Source organism: Sylvia atricapilla, chromosome 2, assembly GCF_009819655.1.
Source record: "Sylvia atricapilla isolate bSylAtr1 chromosome 2, bSylAtr1.pri, whole genome shotgun sequence".
NCBI classification, from domain to species: Eukaryota; Metazoa; Chordata; class Aves; order Passeriformes; family Sylviidae; genus Sylvia; species Sylvia atricapilla.
In genome coordinates, this window is record NC_089141.1 from 109,583,958 (window position 1) to 109,602,091 (window position 18,134).

The window sequence follows — 18,134 nt, forward strand, 5'->3', positions numbered from 1 at the left end:
ACTTCCTGAGAATGTTATACCCTGCTCCAAAAAGCAGCAATTCCACCCAGTAGGAAGCAGTGGGCAGTCTTGGAAAAAGCAATGCATTTTATCACAGAGTAAATGTAGAGATAAGAGGATTAAAATTTTCTATCATGTAGTGCACACTTGGGTATTCATAATTACATAAATGAGGGGAGGGAAAACAGTTAGAAACGAAAGTCTTGAGCTTCTATTGTTATGACAGACAAGATGTGCCGTCAAAATAGGTCTCTATTTTTAAGGGCAAAAATTATAATGAAAACAACACCTTGAGCGGTGGCACTGCGCAATAGAAACTATATTAACTTGTCATAATATATTGCTTCTGCTGGTATGACTTTCAACTGAATAACAAAATAAAGATGAGCTCAGAATACACAGAATTACCAAAGTGCTTGGAATACAACACTTGGAAGAACCCCTGACGTGGATTTCCTGACTCCTCTTGTTAGGATGTAAATGGTTGCCAGCCTCAGTTGCAGGTCACTGCTTTGGGTTTACCCATTTTCTTGTCTTACCACTGACAAATCATGGACAGTTTTTTAAAAAATGCTCACACACAAATAAATTCCTCAGAAAAGTGATTCACCGTAAAGCCAGCTATGATCTGAATGAATGGGGGAAAAAAACCCCTAAACCCCCAAAACTTATTAAGATGCTGTTTGCTTCATTTAAATTGCAGCCTTTTTTTCTTCTTCATTTCAGTCTACTCTGCTTTCTGTGAGCAAGCCTGAGTCCTGATTTTGCTGAAGAACTTGGGACATCATTAGCATCACTAACTCTTTTCCTACTTCCTTGTCTTTTGTCATTTTTATGACAAAATATGGGATATGGGACATTTCTGACGCTGCTATGGAATCTCTGTGTTCAGGCTCACAAAAATCCTTCTCATCAGCTTCCACAGAGTGCAATCAGCTGTCGCTGGTCCAAGTGCTGCATGTGGTGGCAGAGGAGAGAAAGGATGGCAAAAGCTGCCAGGGACAAATCCCATGCAAACCAGCTCACCATGCCTGTGGAGAGATGGTCCCTCCATCTCTCTGGGCATGCCCTTAATTCTTAAGATGCTCCAAAACTACAGAGACATTTTCAAATCAAGAATATTTCCTTGCTTGTGCCTTTTCCTCGGTGGAACTGACGGGATACCTGAGCTCATGGAACTGAGGTTTAGAGCACACGGTGCAGTGACAGCTCTCAAATGAAATGTGTGTTGTGGCAGGACTTTCACTTCTGAATAATCATTCATCACAAAGAGTGATTAAGTGTCAGAGCTCATGACTCTTTTAGAAGCTTATTACTACTATCAGTGCATAGAGTAGTGAGGGAATGTTTTCTTTTTTCTTCTCAACTCCTAACAGGGAAAGCAAAATTGATTTGGGAAGTAGCTCACGTATCTTGATATTAAATATTAACATGAAACACTTGATTTAGAAAGCTTTGGGTATTTCCAACATTTTGTTACAGTCCCAAGATTATGCAAAGTTCACAACAGTCTTTCGAGTGATCCAGACATGTTAAAATCATTCTGCTTTTGCAGCAAGGCTAAATCTGGTTTACTAACTCTAATGTCACGTTTCAGTAAACAAAGACTTCTGAAGATTCTTTTTTTTATTGTTTCAGCATATTATCAGTTTTTCATCGAGGTGAGTGTTTTTTAGTATATCTCTGCACACTATTAATCACAATTTACAGTGGTGATTTATCACACAACCTGCACCAATACAGAAAAAATACATAAAACCATAGAATCATAGAATGGCCAGGGCTGGAAAGGATCTTAAAAACCATAAAATTCCAACATTCTGCCATGGGCAGGGACATCTTCCACCAGGTTGTTCAGAGCCTCACCCAACCATGCCTTGAACACCTCTGGGATGAGGCAGCCGTAACTTCCCTGGGCAGCCTGTGCCTGTGCCTCACCACTCTCACAGTGAAGAATTTCTTCCTAATACCTAATCCAAACTCTCTTTCAGTCTGAATCCATTCCCCTTTGTTCCATCTTTACACGCCCTTGTAAAAAGTCCCTCTCCATCATATCAAGGAAAAGCGAGAAACTATGGAGTGAGAAACGTTGAACTTGCTGGAGTTCCAACAGTCTCTTTCTTCATTTTCCGAGGGTGCAAAAATAAAAAAGGCACACAAGTGATGGAGTTCACTATTTGCTTCTCCAGGTGTGATTCCCCCGAGGCAGCGGAGCGGCGTGGGCGGTGCAGTACCGCATCCCGCCACGGGAGGGCGACAGCGGCACTGCCCCGCCCATTCCAGGCTGCCAGCGCAAACCATCACCTGGTGCTTTCACCTTCTCCAACTCCTTCCCAAAATACCACACCTCTGCGCCACTTCAGAGCCAAACCAGCCCCAGAAACCATCCCCAAACCCCTCTGTGAGCGCCCCAAAGGCACCAGGAGGATTCCGCACGGCGATGGTGAAACCTCGCGGGGCCCTCCGGGCGTTAGTATGCAAGGGGAGCCTTGAGACATTCGTGTGAATAACACCAAAAGGCTCTAAGCCTCTTAGTGCGGCAAGAGTGGAAAATCCCATTTCAGAGGTTTGTGCTCATAACTAGGAAAGAAGGGTTTTGGTTTTAAGTGGCTAAAGCGCTGTCCAACTGCAAGACAAGTGCGATGTCGCACTCCAGTAATGACTGTTTTGGTGTCAAGTTAAGCCCTAAAATGTACAGAGATCTTAATAAATGAGTAACAGCAGGGTCTGTCCTCTATCTAGTAATAAAAAGCAAAACAAAACAAAAAATCATTTTCCGAAGTTAATAATAACGATCTATGATAAAATGGTATAGTAAGCAGTTCATTATAATAAATATTCCATTAAAATACTGCCATGCAACTTTCTTGAGAGTTTTTTGACATTCTTAGACCAATTTTATTTATGAAAGTAAGCATCTCTCTATTTAAAGGTGTTAAGAACTCATGTTCTTGCACGTTTACTCAGTACAGCTGCTAAATTCTTAATATTTCTTCCACTGCTCTAAGGAAAATTAAATGCTGCAGATGTTACCCTTTATAATGCCTTATACACAGAATCAGTTCCTCATTTGAAGGGCAAATTATTTTTTTTTTCCTACTGATCTTCAAGGCAATCACGATCACTGGGCATTGCCAGGGTTAAATAAACATGACCTAAAGTGATCACAAGTCAAAAGTTATGTGAAAGAGATATTCTCATGTCAATAAGTGGAAATCTAGGAACTGCACCTGAAATATTTCAAACAAATCCTTCCCTTCAGACAAAAACACAGTCAGAACACAAGTGAAAAGGCAGAAATAGATCTGAAACTAAAACACTTCCTGTCTCTGAGATATATTTGAACTAGACAGTCTACATATTAAAGATGCTAGTGGTCGCAGATAATCAATAGGTTAAACTCCATAAAATAAATGAAACAAAACCCAAGAACCAAATAGCAACAAGACAAAACCAAACAAAAAAAAAAAAACCCCAACAACAAGCAAATAGAAGAAAAAAAGACCAAAAACAAGAGAAGAAATAAATGAACACTCTTATACTCCCTGAAAGTTTTTACCCATTCCAGTTGCACACGTCTGACCCTCTCTCACTCCTCAGCAGCCTCCCTGTGTGAGGACAGGAACGCCGGGATCCCACGTGTGCCCTGGCAGCATTTCTGCAGCGTGCAGCCCGGACAAGCCCACCTGCCAGGAATTCCCCTGAGACAACTGCAGGGAGCTTAACAAGATTTGCATCCATTCATAAAAGATGGCTTTGCTTAAGATGAAGCCGATGTGGAACGGCGTGCAGGAACTTGGGGTACTTTCAGGGCTGTTGCCTAATTTTCCAGAGCCCCAAGCCCATGCAATTCCCAGTTCTTACTGGGAAGGGGGGCACTGAACACCAAATGCCACTCATGGCAAGCAGAGGAGCAACTTCAGAGCAATCCCAGCTATCCAGAACCATTATTGCCTGACATTGTTCACTCCACCAAGCTTTCCTCACCTCATGAAACCTCTCCTCCTCCCATCCCACAAAAAGGCAAAAGCAAGTCTTGAAAACCTTCAGTGGAGAACTGCTGCCAAGGATTGTTTGAAACTGAAGAGAGGTCTCTGTGCCACGATCTAGTGCAAAACCCAACTTCACAGCTCCTATCCCTTGCTGTAAATCCACTTTTACCCTCAACCTCTCCGATGCTTCCCATGCTTTTGCAGTCGCCCTTCCCAGATTTCCACTCAAACCTGGGTGTTTCCTCAAGCTTGCACATGATAAAGATCCACCAAAGCCAACAGAAACGCTCCTCCACCTACCCCACAGCCCCATTCCAGGGTTTTCCCACAGATCAAACCTCAGGATATCTGAGCATCTAAGAAGAAGTTGTTGTTATAAGACAATACCAACATCCCACAGCCAGCTTGTCACAAGCAGAGACTTTTTAACAATGAGAAAAAGAGAAACATCGTGAAATTAAACAAAGAAGTTGGAAAGTCACGCATCTTTATTACTCTTGTGTATAGCACAAGCCTCTCAGAAAAAGTATGGCTCAAGTGGTTTTTATTTAAATACTGCAAATTAGTGAGCAGGAGCAATGTTACCAGTAAAACATGGAAATTTTTGTGACAGGTTTTCAAAATAAAGTTTTCAACCCTAGACCACGAGGAGTCTTTCAGAGCTGCAAGTGGGAGCTGGGAACACTTGCCTGCCTTTTTCATCTCAAAATACTCTGAACACATCTTTAAACAGGAGTAATTCAGAACTTCAGAGAGTTCTGAAGGAAACTAAGGACAAACAACAGTAAGGAAGAAAATTTTGCGTAGTTATGTTTAAAGAGAAGAGAACATGGCACAATATCCAGCCATAAAACCAGTTAGACCCCACTTTTATCTGTCACACTCATCGGGTGTTCTTATCCTGTACTCTTTCATTTAGAGTAAGTGCACTTATTGCTGTTTTTCAGTCTGTTTTCTTGCTAAGACATTATACAACAGGAATTAAGGAGTCAGAGCCCTTTGAAGCACCCTCAGCCATAAGAAGACTTATTCACCAGGTTGTTAGATACAATGAAAGAAGAGATGCATGAAACCAAGAGCACTTGCACAGTCCTCCTCCCCAGTCATCTGTTTCCTCTCTGCCACCTATCTTTTAGGTTGTGGTCAGCAGTTTAAAGAGCTTCAGCTTTGTGAATGTTTGGGGTTTTTTTTTTTAAAGGCATATTTTACTACCAACGTGTACAACAGCAGCCACCCAAGGCTGAACGGAGTTTTTATCCTGAACTGTTGTACTGGTCCTTTAACTTTTATGACTCATAGTTCAAGTATTTGGGAATTCCCCTCTAAATATGAGTTTGAGACACTTGCATTATGGAAAGTTATTTTATTCAAAAAGTAACAAAATGCAATATTCATGCGACACCCAGGTCTATATTTAACACCACACAATTGGGTTTTTTCTCTCTTTTTTTTCTCAATAAAGCTTCTAATTAAGACAGATTCGAAAAAAAAAAATCAAGAACAAGACAGAATAGCAGAAGTAGCAGCATTGAAAGAAACAATCACAGTATTACACACCCAAGCAAGTCAGGATTTTTCTTTAACTATTTAAACAATGTTAGAGCTGTTTACCTTCTTGCCCGGACCCCCCAGTTGTATTTAAGAGTACTCAGCTTGTCTCTTACCTGTGTGCTGAACTCCCTTCTTGGTGGGCTGACTACTCATCCAGGGATCACCTGACTAAAAGCCTGGAAAGAAATTAAAATATAATCAGCTGACCACTCTTGCTCACTGCCTTCCAGCTTTAATACTCCTCTCCACAGCACTTTGTCATGTGAGGCGGGACAGGACCAGCTGTCATTGCTTCAGAAAAAGACAAAAAAAAAAAAAAAAAAAGGGAAATGGGCCCCTCCGTTTCCACCTCCTTCCTTCCTCCTCGCTCACTCTTTCCTATCTGTCCCAGCCTCCAGACCTCCTCCCTTTCTCATTCTTCCACTTCGCTCATTCACTGCCCGCCCGGCTGGGGTCTCCCAGGGGAAGCCGCATTCCACAACGCACAAGCATTTCCCCTGCATCCCGAGGCTTCTCAGCGAGCTGCCGACACATTTGTACCGGGGAAAAAGAAAAAAAATAATAATAATAAAAGAAATAAAAAAGAGGATTGGGGGGAAAATACAAGGGAAGAGAAAAAAAAAATAAATCAGAGAAAAGCACCACATTCCACAGCCCTCAGTCAGCCCTGGCAGACTACGAGACATTTTCAGTCACACACAGCACAAAATGCATTAGTCAGAGCCGAGAGACCACACACTTTGTACCACTACCATGCGAACAGAGAATGGTCTGAGCAGAGCCACAGGAAAAAGGAAAGGAGGGGTTCCTATCGGTGCTTCCATTTTACACGGGGTGGTCACCTAAATATATGAAAAAACCCCCGCAGGCAAAGGCCCGGGGCTGACATTCCCAGCGGGAACAATGCGGACGTGGGCAGCGGGGAGAGCTCCCCGCTCCCGGAGCGCCACCTTTGCCCAAAGGATTCCCCCCTCCTGCACAATGCCTTATCCAAAGGCTGCAAGACATTATCGAAATCAGAACTTCGATCTCCCCGATGGTTTTGTTCGTAGGAAACACGAGCCTAGAAAAAGTGAAAGTAATGCCGCGTGATTCAGATTCCCCGAAACCACATATACTTTCAGTTCAGACTTCTCTCTTCTCCGCCGCTCCTTACGGCTTTGCAAGCTTTATCCATCTAGGGACTTTTGTTTCCTCTACTTACGCAGTTTGAGCCCTCCGTGTTGGCAGGGAATCTGATCAGCCACAAACGAGAAGGGAGCTCGGCGTAAAAAGAAAAAAACCAAAAAAAAAACCAAAAAAAAAAACCACACCACCCCTCCGTCCTCATCCCAATGACCTAATCACTCATCTATCTGCTCACTGCTTCCGTCCCCCACACGCACTTATCTCTTGCTTGAAGGCATTTTAGGAGTGAGGACAGGGCTTGGGAGGGAACACCGCTCCTAAAATCACATCAGAGAGGGGCAGCGCTGCCAGGAGCACGCGTCTGTGGCCGCTGGGAACAGCACAAGGGAGCCCCCAGCCCCAAATTCCCTGTTCCCAGCTCCAAATTCCCTGTTCCCAGCCCCAAATTCTGTTCCCAGTTCCAAATTCCCAGCCCCCAGCCCCAAATTCTCTGCTCCCAGCCCCAAATTCCCTGTTCTCAGCCCCAAATTCCCTGTTCTCAGCCCCAAATTCCCTGCTCCCGGCCCCAAATTCCCAGCCCCCAGCCCCAAATTCTCTGCTCCCAGCCCCAAATTCCCTGCTCCCAGCCCCCAATTCCCTGTTCTCAGCCCCAAATTCCCTGCTCCCGGCCACAAATTCTCTGCTCCTAGCCCGAAATTCTCTGCTCCCGGCCCCAAATTCCCTGCTCCCAGCCCCAAATTCTCTGCTCATAGCCCCAAATTCCCTGCTCCTAGCCCCAAATTCCCTGCTCCTAGCCCCAAATTCCTGTTCTCAGCCCGAAATTCTCTGCTCCTGGCCCCAAATTCCCTGCTCCTAGCCCCAAATTCCCTGCTCCCAGCCCTAAATTCCCTGCTCCTAGCCCCAAATTCCCTGTTCCTAGCCCCAAATTCCCTGCTCCCAGCCCTAAGTTCTCTGCTCCCAGCCCCAAATTCCCTGCTCCTAGCCCCAAATTCCCTGCTCCTCAAGGGACTGTCCCTAACACACCCAGCCAAGACCCAGGGGCTCAGCCCAGAGTCAGGGAAGTGTAGGGAGGCGAGGTGGGGGAAGATGGGGAGAACCCTCAAGAGCCGGCACTGGAATTTCTCTTCAGGGAAGTCCATGCTTTAATGAAAGACTGATACTAGATACCACAAAGAAACTTTTATTTCTGTCTGCACATGACTCAGATGCATTTTCTGTGTGGGTTATGTGGTTGTGTTATGTTTCATCTTAAAAAACTGTTTCAAAGAGACCTTTAAACATTAGTTTTAAGAAAAAACTCGATGTGTTTATGTACAGTGAGTGTTTTTAAACTGCCTTTTATGGCACAATGCTGTATAAAGCAGAGACACTAATGTCTGTTTTCATTATAGACATAATATGAATCTAATACTAAACACAATAATCTGTAAAATATTTACTTTAAATTACATCCCTAAATAGTTCCCAAAAAAAGTAAACAAACTGAACCCTTAAGCAAACAGATGCCCCTTAGTTACAATATTGTTATCTGTCCTCTCATTTCCTCGATTTTGAAAATACATTTACTCACTGCGTTACCGACTTAGATGCATTAGTTTATAAAATATCTGGTAGCTGCTGCTGTGCAGTATTTCAGCAGAGGAAGGCTGTCCAGAACTGCCTCAGACACCGAACACTGTCGCCATTATAACAAAAGCATTAAAATGAATAATTCATGAGCAGAGGAAGTACCCTACCATTAAAAGGCACCGACTATTTCATGACTTGTCCAAAAGCTACCCCTTTTGCTGCCCAGTTCCCCTTACTACTTAATTATGCTTCATTTTTTCTAAAATGGCATCAAGTAGTAATCAGCAGAAACGCACGGACCACTCATATGAGACTTTCCCAAGGAGTAAGAAATGAAATCTAAAAAGTGAGCCAGAGAGAGGGAGGGGAAAAAAGTGTTCACTGATGAAGGATATATTAAGGAAATGAGACTTGAGACTTGAAGGGGCTTTTCCAGATTGTGCTTTTGAATCTCAGAAAGGAAGAATATTCTTCGCAAAAATAAAGGCAATCAGTTCTTTGCCTTTATCTGGTACCCTCTTTTTCAGGATCCCAAGGCATCATGAAAATGCCCAGGAATTAAGAAGCCCCATTTCTGAGGACTTTAAGAACTTTCCTCCTGTTTATAGGTGCCCAACATAAGGCCTCAAGAAAACGAAATTGTTCTCCCCAGGTCACACAGGAAGGCTTGGAGACTGAGGCAAGAATAGAGCTTCATATCCCGGTTACCAGTCCTATGCCCAACAGAAAGTGTGACTTCCTTGCTTTTTGCTAACAAGCATCAAAAAGTCCCACAGGTTTTAACCTAATAAAATGAACAGTGGTGCTCAGGGCATTTTCTGCAGGAATAGAGGGACACTCCAAACCATTAACCCCATATTACACCAGAATTATGTGCAAAATTAAGTTTTAAATAATATATTTAAAGGAATTTGGTCCCAGAATAGCAGAGCGCATCTGCTCATGTTTCTTTTACCTGCTGCACGAAACACACATACAGTGCCTGGAAAGAGATTTATTTCTAACATACACTTTCAAATTTCTCAAGACATTCAAAACTGGTACACTAACATTAATAAACTTCTCAGATTTCATCTGAGCCAACATCCAGTTCTTAAAATTGAAGACTCTTAAAATTGAAAACCGTATCTCTAAGACATTTTGCCAATGGGACAGCATTCCATAACGTTGAGCAAAAGCTATCCTAAATATCTTTACTTACGTGGGTCACTTTTAGGTCTCCTGCCCTCTCACACTATTGGGAAGAACTCAAACAATTCTCATTCCAAAGCTCTCATTGCAACAAGTTCACCAATTATGTGGTAGCAAGCCCATTAATACTGAGATGCAAAAACATGCCCCAAGGCACCGTGGATGGAATGAAAACACGAGGTGTAACTTTGCAAGATCAGACACTGTCACTGGTCAACTTACTGATGCTGCTGTGTTCTTTATTTTTAAACCAGTTGGCTTCTTTGCAGACAAGCACATTTTTGATTGTGACTTTCCAATTTCTAGGTTCAGTTCAGTTTTAAAAAAAATTTCAATAGCACCTATTTGAGAGAGATGCTCTTTTGATCTGGTATTAGATGGATGAGTTTCATTCTGCCAAAAAAATTTGCCCTTCAGTCAACTCAGAGCTGCTCCCACAGCAAGTCCTTACAGGAATAAGGAAATGCTCTTTAACAGCTAGAACAATCTGTACAGTTAAACATATTTTTAGTCTTCAGTCCCCAAGGAACTATGAGTAGAACTGAACTGCAAAACAAATATTAAAACCCCCCATAATTTGCTGTCAGATATAATTAATATATCTCACAGCAGGCAGGTTTATTGTAACTGATAGACTATTTCAGTACAAATGACCATTAATGGTTTGATAACCTGTGGCAGGAAAAAAGAGGATGAAAACCCAAGAAATACTTAAGATAACTCTTCCAAAGATGGAATAAGTTCTTGTTTTTTCAAATTGCACAAAAAACCCCTAACAACCCCCCCAAAAAACCCAGTTAAAGAAAGAAATGCTATGAACACTTCAAGTTTATCTCCTTCAAAATATTTATCTTGAGTCGGCATCACAGGAGAAATTCTGTGTTGACATAAACCAGTATGAGTGTGTCCACCAAACCAGCAACCTCCACCAGGGCATCCAGACTCCTGAGTCACTACCTAAACACAAGTGTTCCAGAGAACAAATAGCACCAAATAAATCACTTCAGAGAAAACAATAGGATCACCACTAGTTCTACTTGGTAGAAAAAAAAAAAAAAAAAGAAAAAAAACAAAAGAAAAAAAAAAGAAAAAAAACAAAGAAAGAAAATGAAAGAAAACAAAAAGTCAACATGTCTGTAATCAGACCAAAATTTCCAAGTGAAAGGAACTTAATCAGCATTTTGCTACTTGGACAAGAAAGAAAGGGGATGGAAAGAGACGGGAGAGACTTGTAGAGTAGTAACAATCAGATTGGAACATTGCTCAGTATGCACAACTGTCTCAAAACTACATTATGGCTGCAAGCAAGAATGAATGGAATTATATACACTGGGGTAATGATAAGGTGACCATCAAGGGCAAAAGATAAAATAATTAGAAATCAGAGGTGAAAAAGGTGTTCAGCTATCCAAGAATAACCCATCTGATCTCAGCATGCCAAAAGTGTGGTCAGATAATCTACACAAATTTATATCTAGGAGCTTAGATATGTTTAGAGAGTTTTGGTATTTGTTTTACCTCCAGTGAGTGAATTTACGCTCCACAGAGCAGTGCTGTTTGCCACACTGTTGTTTACTTGTATCAGCAAACACCAGAGTTGTGTAGACTGTGCACTGAACTACTCAAAGACTTTCAGTGCTACAGAGGAACAGAACTATTGCCTAAGCCTCTTAAAATAAAAAACCCAGCTTTTAGACATTAATATAAATTATTTTCCAAATGAAAAAAAGAACTTTCAGAAGACATTTTGAGGGCTAAATAAACAGATGCAGACGCAAGAGTAGTGAAGGTAATTTCCACCTTTTTTATTGTAAAGAAATACCTCAGAGGAGGCATGTCAGCGCATCTACAAGATCACAAAATAGTTCAGGTTGGAAAAAACCTCTGAGGGTCATCTGGTCCAGCCCCTGTGCTCAAACAGGGGCACCTGCAGACCCAGGACCACCTTCAGAGAGCTTCTGAACACCTCCAAGGACAGAGACTACAACCTCTGGGCAACCTGTGCCAGTGCTCTGTCACCCTCACAGTGAAAAAAATTACTCCTAACATTCAAAAGGAGCCTCCTGTGCTTCAGTTTGGGGCCACTGTCTCTGCTTCTGTCACTGAGCACCACCGAGAAGAGCCTGGCTCTGTCTGCTTTGCAAAACTCCTTCAGGCATTTGAACACATTTGTGCTCCTCCCTCAAAGCTGCCTTTTCTCCAGGCAGAACAGTCCCAGAAAAGTCCCAGAAAAGTCCCAGAAAAGCTCTCTCAGCCTTTTGCTCACGGGTGAGATGCTCCAGACCCTTCATCATTTTTGTGTCCCTTCACCTGAAGGGAAGTCTCCTGTAGCTCCATTTGTCTTTTACTGGGAAGTCCAAAACAGGACCCAACACTCCAGATGTGGCCTCATCAGGGCTGAGCAGAGAGGAAGGATCACCTCAGGATCATCTAAGGTTCATCCCTTCCTTCCCCTGCTGAACAGCACTCCTCCTAACATAGCCCAGGGTGCAATTAGTCCTTTCCAAGGAAATGGCACATTGTTGGCTTCTGCTCAGCCTGGTGCCCACCATCACCCCTGGGCGTTTTCTGGAGAGCTGCTGTCCAGCTGCTCATCCCTGGATGGTCCATGGACTGCTCCACCCCAGGGGCAGGATTCTGTGCTTGCCTCTGCAGGTCCTCCAGGTGCAGAGGTCTTTGAAGAAAGGAAAAATTGCATACTTGGACTAAAGTGCATACTGCTTTCATTGACACCATTGTTTCTTACTTTCAGATATAGGCTGGACTTCCTGAAGGAGGTTTTTCTTCCTTCCCTTCCTGACAAGGAATCCCTCAGCCTATCTATTCTCTTCCTCTCTCTCTCAAATACCAGTTATTCCCTGGAGCAGAAAAGGTAAGATTTTAGTGACAATTAATTTCTGTTACCTTGACATTTTCTGCCTCTTCCACAGTTTTCCAGCATTTTGAGAGAGTGGGCTTAGAACAGAGAACTTTGAGGGGAAATATGTATGAAACATTTCCATAATTATAAATAGTAAAGTCACTCAGGTGTTTGCTTGTAGGATGTTTTCATGGTGTTTTCCAACAGAAGTGAAGCAGCAAAAGCTCTCTGAGTTTGATGAACTGGTAGAGTCCCACTGCAGTCTCTGAAATGTCAAACTGTCATAGGAAGGAGAGCAGAAAATGTTTTCTTTTGGCTGCCCTTATCAGACAATCTACTGCCAAAGGGTTAGCTAGCTACCAAACAAACAGCTACTCTGACACAAATACAGTAACCACAAATTCTCTTCAGATCTTGTAGGTGCAATTCAGTTCCTCCAGTCCAGTTTTGTGATGCCATCTCTCCCCTGGCCTCCTGCAGCCAGTCCTCCAAACTCCAGAGGGCTCAGGATCTGCCCCAGAGCTGCACACAGCATGCAGAGGTATGGGACACACTGCAGCACCCCAAAGAGCACTAAACAGTGATGTGTAGGCACCAAAACCCACCCTAAGCACTCCAAATTACAATGGGACTCCTTCTCATGCTCAGATTTGAATCATTTGGACAAGACGTGTGCCCAAGACCCTAAATTTCTTTATCACATAAATGTATATGTTGTCTATCTTAAAGAAAGAGCAATTATGCTCAGCCATAAACTAGAAACTACTTATAGTTCAACAAGACACAGAGGTAAATCTAGGCCACCTCACCACAGCATAAAAAGGGAAACAAACTGGTTTGTTTCCAAAACAGGAGAGAAAGTGATTTTTTTTACAGCAAAAAGTTCACTGAGACCCCCTCAGACATTATCAGCATAAAAAAAAAATCAGCCAAAACAGAACAGAGTTGTGCATTTGTGCCTCATATTCCCAATGAAATTTCATACAATCTGTCCCACAAAAAAATTATATTGCCATGGACTGAATTTTCCTCACACCTTTCCCAGTGATCTCCATATTTTCAAATCTGGTTTTATACTCTGAAATATTTACAGACCCACGATCCTTCTAATTAAGAAAAAAAAAAAGAAAAAAATATGAAAGATATCTTCAAATATTTCTCCTTTGCTATTAATACGCTTCTGAAAACAATTAACAGCTTCTCCAGACCAATATTTCTAAGAAAAATATGAACTCAGTCACTTGGCTCAGAAAGGTGCAGGGATCTTGTAGCTCTGAACTGGCTCCTCAGGAACCAGCACCAGTTTAAGTATTTTGACATTATTCAGCTTCCTTAGAGAGGCAAATAAAACCAAACAAGGAGCCCAGCACCAATAATAACTCTCATTTCTACTGCAGCATTTTCAGGTGCTGCACTTTCAGGCTTTGGTGTTGACATCTTCTGTTTGGTACACAATATTAATTTTGGGGATTTTGCTGTGAATGGACACCCTTAAAGCCTCCTTTTGGGGCTCAGTGGCTACAATGTGATATGCTGAGAATAATCTTGCTGTGCTCGATGTAGGCACACAAACAGGACTGTAACAGCTCTCTCATACCTGCACTGCTCCTGTACAAGGGAATTTTTGTCCCATGCACACAAAACCAGGAAGAATATTTATTGCATGTGTCTATAGAAACATCTGCTCAGTATTTTTCAGCACACTTGCATCTTGTTACATCATCTCAAGCAATGATTACACCCAAAATGAAAAGTCCTGCAGTGATTCCCAGTAGAAAGGAAAAGAGGAAGATTTTGGGGTCTCCCATTTATTGTTCTTTTCCAGTTCTGTCTCACTGGGATTATTCAGGACATCAAAAATTTATGAGCATAAACAAGACTGATGATCAGTGATCAGCACCTTGGTCTCTGTTTTGTTCTAACAAGCTGTCTTATAAACAATCAATGCTATAATTAATAAGTGCTGACATTCATCAACAAGAACTGCACTAGCTTTCACTGATGATGCATCAAAAATTTTAAGTATGCTACATAATATCAAAAAAAGATTATCTTTTTTTTAAATAAATAGAGAAGAAATGAGAGTTGAAACTCCCTGGTCTTTGAGAAACTATCATTATTTTGCTCCAGTTTAAAAAGTTACAACAGCCTATTTCAAAAGTTTATCCTGTACAAATGTGAGGTATTAATTAAAATTCAAATAGCCTGTTCGCAGTTTTTATGGCTAGAAGCTTAATTCTTTTCTAAAGCATGTCGTTATTTAAATCAAGTCTTATTTAATTTGAGAACCACGGGAAAACGAAAGGAGAGGACTTTGGAAAACTGAATGAATGTCAGATTTCGAGGAAGACTGGAGAGCAAGAACAGGACAGAGAGAAAAGAGTTTTCAAATTCTAAGGAATGTTTAATTTGATTATGCAAGTTCTTAAATATAACATCCATTGCACCTAAACAATAGGACTGAGAGCCATGATTTTGAAAGAAATTATCTCAATTACTTTCTGAATCTGTCCTTTGGGTTGTGAGCCAGATGGAGGCACGTGTGGGCTTGCCAAGTGACCAGCTTTTTAGAACTAACTGTTCTTCACTACTTATCTCAGGAAAACTTTACAGCTGAATTAGTATTCCCTGCTCCTTAATGCTTTTACAGAATCATTAAGGAGGTAAAAAGGCACACAGGTCTGTAATGCATTAGTGCTTCTAAAAATGTATGATGCACAAAAAGGTGTCTTAAACAGTGGGAAGATGAGCACTCAAAAAGCAGATGGGGCCAGACTGAAGGACCCTTGAGCACCTGTAATTCCATCTTGCTTTGTGTGCATATACCATGATAAAATTCATCAGTTACTATTCAAAAACTGCATTTTTTTTTCTTTTTTTTCTTTTTTTTCTTTAATTTATTTTTCTGAACAGGTCCATCCCAGTCAATGCACAAGATCATTGGGTGTTTGCTCAACGAGCAAAGGGATATTCCAGTTTACTCTGCCATTCAGCAGATGGCCACAGACTTTCCTGCCATCTCCTACTTAACTCCAGCTTTGAGACTGCAAAGTTCTTCATGGGTTTATCACCACCATATGGATACTGGGAAAACGAGTTCCACAATATTTATAAGCATCAGCTCCCTATGAAAAAAGGGAGAAGAACTCTTTTAATTTCACACCTCGGGAATTGAGGTGCAAAGAGAGCAAGGCTTGAAAAACTGTGGTCATCCAGCTTAAGTTATAGCAGAGAAAATGAGAAATGGTGCCAGGTGTGGTCACATGAGGCTGAGCTGTCCTGAAATGGTTCAGCTGCTTCCAAACCACCCCAGCCATGCTCACAGCAAGACCCTGCCACAGATCTTGGCTGGGGGCAACCATGGATGAGTAAAGTGTCTCCAACCAGGAGCCAGAGACCTTCAAAATGCAGCTGTCACTGACCTCCCTGCAGGAGAAGAGGCTGCTGAGCAATGCCAAAAATCAAACAGTCAGATGCTCTGAAAATGGGATAAAGGGGTGGGGAAAACAGCTTTCCAGCACTGATGAGGGACTGGAGTGTCCCACAGACCTCAGGGAGACAGGCAGGAGGAGAGTCCCTGGGCAGCCCTCAGCTGTCCTTAAGGGAGTTGTTCTTCCTTTGCAAACTTCTCTCTTTCACAGCCCATCTTTCAGAATCTGCAGCTGTCAGATTCTGATGCACCCCCATGCAAATTCACCTGAGCTAGTGAGTGCAAGAAGGAAGTCCTGTGGAATAAATATCATGTGAACATGATATCTAATGTGGCTATATAATCAGAACTACAGTGAGCTAAGACAACATAGGAAAAATTAATTCCAACTTTGGGTAATCTTCAGCACCTACCTTATTATTTTACTACCTTATTATGCAGTGTGTTTTTATGCAGCATATTTTTTTAAAACCCCAGGGGAAAAAAAAATGTAGAACAAAAATGCTCATAGGGAAATGGCCCAGTGTGGAACAGCTGAATTCACACTATATTCGTCTCTGTCATTTGTACTAATGGAGGGAATAATTGCAGCAGTGGGATGCTCTCAACCATGCAAGCCATCATTTTGACAGTGGGTCAGCTACACAAGACATCTAGGAAAAGGCAGGAGGCTCTGCTCAGAAATCTTTGGCTGTTCACTGCAGGGAGCAGTGCACCTGACTTGCACACAACTTTTGATCCCTTTCCTCAGCCTTAACATTTTCTGCTTCTATATTCTTCAATTTTTACCTTCCAGGACTTGTTCTTCATCCACTCTTAAGCTTCCAAGCAGCAGCCCTCATCATTATCCTGCTTTCCCACTGCCTCCAGCTCCTCATTTTGTTCCAGCTTCTGGTCTAGTTCTCCTTTCTCTCTTAAGACTTCTTTCTTAATTTCCCTGTTTTCCTGACAAAATCACCATTCCTCATCTCCCCAGTTGACCTCATTTCTCTTGCTTCTCCCTCATCTCAGATCTTTGGTCTGGACTTGTCAGGACCCTTGTCTCAGTGTGTTTTATACAGAGGAAGTCCAGCTCTGGTATAATCCGTGCCCATCAGGACCATTCCTTCCCCACTGTGTACTCCACAGTCTGTCTTATGCATCCACTGCATAAAAATCAGGAACTTGCTGGAAAAGCTACAAGATTAACTCAACGAATGTCTCTGATGTCAGTTTTAATAGCCAGAGCCTGCACTGCTGTGTACAGTAGGTTATTTCCATGACTAACTTGTCAAGAACAAAGTAAAAGGATGTTTCCTCACCTCCAAGTCTCAAATCTCTATCCACAGTACAGACAAAATGGCACTAAAACTACAGAAAACAGAAAACAGTCACAAGCAGCCGAACATATTTCAGCTGACAATTCAATTCCTCCTCCTCAACTTCAACAAATTGTGCCCAAGGCAGAGATGTGATGAACAATTGATGTGGTGTGGTGGAGTCATGCTCTGAAGGAGAGCAGGCTCTTGAGCACAGAGAAATTGTCCATTTATTCTGTTTCCATCCTTTACTCCCCAGCACGATCAATTCTCCTCCATGTCCCTGGACAAAGAATGAAGCTGACACATCACCCAAGGTCGGGTGCAGACCTTCAGCACAGTTACACAGCTCAGGAGCTGCATCTGGATCCGTCAGCCACACCCCAGTGAACTGCAGTGCTGGCCTCAAAGAGCAGCTGACCAAAGCAGCATTCCAAGGCATGGAGTCAGAGTGAGGGATAAACACAGCACAGAAGTCACAGGAAACAAGAAAAGAGAGTCCACTTCTCACATTTTCCCTTTTCCTGGTCCTAGAGCACAGATCTGTCCTGTCCCTCCCACCAGGCTGCCCATGAAGTCACTGGTGTGGGATTTCTCCCTGTCCTTGACCCATGAGCCTTTCATTACAATCTCTCTCCCCTGTCCAGTTGAGGAGGGGAGTGACAGAGTGGCTTTGGTGGCCACCTGGAACCCAGGCCAGGTCAACCCACCCCATCCCCAGCCCCACCTTTCCCAGCAGAGCACCTGTGGGCAGCAGGAGGTGAGCATGGTCCAGCCCACACCATCAGACACAAAACTGAGCTGCTCAGTCAGGTCCTCTGCATTCTGATTTTCAGGCTCAGACCCACAGAGGTGATTACAATCAAATCCTCCAGGACATCTACAAGTGAAACAGGATGCTTCCCAGATGAGTTTTTTAGTTCAGATTTACAGCACCACTTGAAGCAGGCTTTTATAATTTAGTGTAATTTTTATTTTATTTTGTACTCACTTAATATTACATATATCTTTTGCAAAACTCAGTTCTTTTATAGTTTTTAATGTCCTGAAAGCCTGCCTTAAGAGTTTATACGAACCAAATTATTTGTGTATAATTACACTTTTATTATTTTTAA

At 42.4% G+C, this 18,134-nt stretch overlaps 1 long non-coding RNA gene across 2 annotated transcripts in view; it reads right to left on the reverse strand.

Moving 5' to 3' along the window:
- Positions 1 to 5,146: 5,146 nt before the first annotated feature.
- Positions 5,147 to 18,134, reverse strand: part of LOC136358173 (uncharacterized) — a 37,881-nt gene continuing 24,893 nt past the window's right edge. For both annotated transcript variants that reach the window (XR_010743023.1, XR_010743022.1), the window contains exon 3: positions 5,147 to 5,719. This is a non-coding gene — a long non-coding RNA (uncharacterized lncRNA). The remainder of the gene's footprint in view (positions 5,720 to 18,134) is intronic.